Consider the following 3,815-nt stretch of genomic DNA (forward strand, 5'->3'; position numbering starts at 1 on the left):
AGAAAAGCGCTATATAAATGTAAGGATTTTTTTTTTTTTATTATTATACCACCGCACCGCTCCTCGTTCATCCGGATCCCTCAAGACCCTTTGTGGTGGAGGTTGATGCCTCTACCAGTGGCGTCGGAGCGGTGCTGTCTCAGCAGCATGGGGACTCAACCAAACTCCTGCCATGTGCCTTCTTTTCCCGAAAACTCACCCCAGCGGAGAGTAACTATGACATCGGGAATAGAGAGTTAATTGCCATCAAACTCGCTCTGGAAGAGCAGAGGCATTGGCTGGAGGGAGCCGCACATCCTTTCACCGTGTACACCGATCACAAGAACCTGGAGTATCTTAGAAATACCAAACGTCTCAATCCCAGACAAGCTCGTTGGGCTCTCTTCTTCACACGCTTCAACTTCTCCATAACCTACCGACCTGGCCACAAAAATATATGGGCAGATGCCCTTTCGCGACTCTATGCTCCAGCTGAAACTCCTCCCACTCCTGAGACCATTCTTCCTCAAAAGATCTTCACCTGCCCGATTCAGTGGTCCACTACCCCAGAAGTATCCTCCGCCAATACTCCCTCTGCTACTCCACCGGGGTGCCCTCCTGATCGTCTGTATATTCCACCATCTCAACATACCACCATAATCCAATCAGTTCACTCATCCTTGCGCACTGGCCACCCAGGGGCCAATGTAACTCTCTCGCTGCTACGCAACCGCTTCTGGTGGCTGGGCATGGCATGTGATGTTAGGAGGTTTGTTCAAGGCTGTAAGGAATGCGCCATCTCCAAGAGTCAACGCCACTTACCAGCAGGCAAGCTCCAACCTCTGCCCATTCCACATAGACCCTGGTCACACCTGGCAGTGGATTTTATCACAGACCTACCATCCTCTGCTGGTAAGACTTGCATATTAGTCATAGTAGACCGATTCTCAAAGTCATGTCGCCTTATTCCTCTGAATAAACTGCCTACTGCAATGGAAACTGCAGAACTGTTATTTCAGCACGTGTTCAGATACTTCGGCCTCCCGGAAGACAGTGTCAGACAGAGGACCGCAGTTCGTGTCCACGGTATGGCGGACTTTCTTCTCTCTCCTAGGGGTGACTGTAAGCCTGTCCTCGGGATACCACCCTCAGTCGAATGGGCAGACGGAACGCAAGATTCAAGAGATCAGGCGCTTTCTCCGGACCTTCTGTCACAGCCACCAGAACTCCTGGAGCCTGTTTCTAGGCTGGGCCGAGTATGCCCTGAACTCGCTACAACAACCAACCACTGGACTTACCCCATTCCAGTGCGTACTCGGATACCAGCCGCCACTATTTTCGTGGTCCGGGGAACCCTCGGACGTACCATCTCTCAATCACTGGTTCCGGGAGAGCGAGAGAGTCTGGGACGAATCTCATCATCACCTTCAGAGGGCAGTGCGACGGCAAAGAATCCAGGCGGATGATCGACGGGCCAACACTCCCGAATACCAACAAGGGCAGTTGGTTTGGCTTTCCACGCGGGACATCAGGATGCCTTGCCTAACAAGAAGTTAAGTCCCAGATACATTGGTCCCTTTCCCATTGTCTGTCAAATTAACCCAGTCACTTACCTTCTCAAGTTACCAGTCACTTACCGTATCCACCCAACATTCCATGTGTCACTCCTCAAGCCATTTCACTCACCTCCTTCTACTTCCTCCACAGAGCCTGGCCAGACAGTGGAACCCCTTCCTCCGGTGGATGTGGAGGACGGCACCGTATACTCGGTTCGGGAGATTCTGGACTCCCGTCGCCGTGGTGGTCGTTTGGAATACTTAGTGGATTGGGAGAGCTACGGACCTGAGGAACGGTCCTGGATTCCACGAGATGACATCCTTGATCCAGCTCTCCTCACTGAATTCCACGAATCCCATCCTGACCAACCAGCACCCCGAGGAAGAGGTCGGCCACCATGACGGCGGGGTCCGCGGCCCTCAGCAGCGGGCCGTGGGGGAGGGGGTGCTGTCACGGATGAGCCAGGCTCTCTCACCTCCCAATCACAACGTGCACCTTCCCCAGAATTCTAACTGGACACACCTGCTCATCATCACTAATCACCTCCCTATATAAACGCACACCTCACCTCCACTCATCGTCTGGTCTCACATTGAGCAACAGAATCATTCCTATTCTCCCTTGTGATATTCATCGACTCCCGGACTTTTCATCTCCTACCTTCCTGGATTCCTCTCCTCTTCACAGCGTCCCCGATCTCCCAACCTGCAAAGTACAGGACAGTATTATTACTACCTCTCCTTCTGTTTCTACAATCCATTGCTGCATTGCTCATCTGTTTGCTCATTAACTCCCTGCTGTTAATAAACGGTTTAAACTAACCATCATCTTTTTGTGTCGTTCTGTTACAATGTTATTCTGCGGGCACCACTTAGACATCCAGCCATTGAGTGACGACAGTCTGCTATGTATCTCATCACAACGGTAAGCAGGGAGGGGACCAGAGCATATTACAGTGTCTGACATAGTACTTGCAATTTCACACACCTCTTTAACCCTTTGGGGTCGACAAACGCGGATACGCGTTTTGTGGCATCTTCTCCTGATAACACTGTTTTCACATAACTTGTACACATTTTACTAGTTAGACATTTTCCAAACTATAATTCCTGACTAAATGTATAATCAAGTGAAACATTATGAAGTTTCAATACTAAGGTACTGTAGGGAATACACCACTCTTGCATTCACCTGCATCTCTCATAGGAAGAGGACACTCGTTCAGTTTTCAACTCAACAAGCAAAAACTCTAGACTTCAAGACCCAGTTCTCAAAAGTCTTGTGAACAAATGTTCTGTATGTGTTTTATGGCATTATTTCAGTGACTTTAAAATTGTAGTTTTTCACTAAGCACGCATAAACGTTGTTTTCTTCAGGGCATGTCAAAACTTCTCCAGGGCCCTAAAACACCCTCGGACCCCAGAGGGTTAAGGTTATTTTTAGTGATCTCCGACTGGCGATGTCGAACATCATTAGAGCCGGCGTGAATAACAATCTTACTGTATTTACGTTTAGCATTAGCCAGCACGGCAAGCGGTGCAAACAACAATAGAAGGAGAAGAAGCCATTACTCACCGTGATTGATGAATGATTCTGACTTACCACAGTTGTTTGATGAACTTGTGAAAAAACAGAGCGAGAGAGAAAAGAAACGGAGAGAGAGAGAGAGAGAAAAAAATTAAACAGCCATAGGCATGAATGGAAATGCTACTGACAAGCTAACCGTCTAACGAATGCTAATGCGCTGCAGACGCGCTGCACTCGCGGTTTTAGAATAAAAACGAACGATCAAATTAATCAGATTAGGTTGATAGATAATATCAGGATTTATTCATGATACAGTGTAGGTAGCTTCACTGATTTTTAACGGGAGTGTTTTAAAAGAGCATATATACTCACGCTTGACTGAAGTCAGTTATGATGTTCTTTGGAAATGTAAATATTCTTTGCTCGTTTCTGTTTGACTAAATGAGGAAATGTAACTGTTTATTAACTGCTCGTCTTCAAACATTTCAAGAACATTATTCCTCTCCTGAAAGATAAGCTCACGTCTCTGTCTCCTCAGCGCCATCACAAGCCCCTACTGGCAACTCCTAACCACTTGAGAGACCTTTCGAGCCATCTTAAATAACTGGGAGAGTAAGATTGATTCTTAGCTTTAAGAAATTTGATAACTTGTTTTTATATTTAAGTTTGAAAGTAGGAGTAAATTTAATGAATTCTCAGCACTTAAGACTAAAATGGCACCTTGAGAAGCTTGATAAATACGGGTCCTGATC

At 47.1% G+C, this 3,815-nt stretch overlaps 1 long non-coding RNA gene across 1 annotated transcript in view; it reads right to left on the reverse strand.

The window, feature by feature from the left end:
• Positions 1–2,699: 2,699 nt before the first annotated feature.
• Positions 2,700–3,815, reverse strand: part of LOC107722242 (uncharacterized) — a 19,048-nt gene continuing 17,932 nt past the window's right edge. Inside the window, exon 4 of the long non-coding RNA XR_001637788.1 lies at positions 2,700–2,768. This is a non-coding gene — a long non-coding RNA (uncharacterized LOC107722242). The remainder of the gene's footprint in view (positions 2,769–3,815) is intronic.

This window comes from Sinocyclocheilus rhinocerous, unplaced genomic scaffold (assembly GCF_001515625.1).
Source record: "Sinocyclocheilus rhinocerous isolate Xijiao unplaced genomic scaffold, SAMN03320098_v1.1 scaffold1506, whole genome shotgun sequence".
NCBI classification, from domain to species: domain Eukaryota; kingdom Metazoa; phylum Chordata; class Actinopteri; order Cypriniformes; family Cyprinidae; genus Sinocyclocheilus; species Sinocyclocheilus rhinocerous.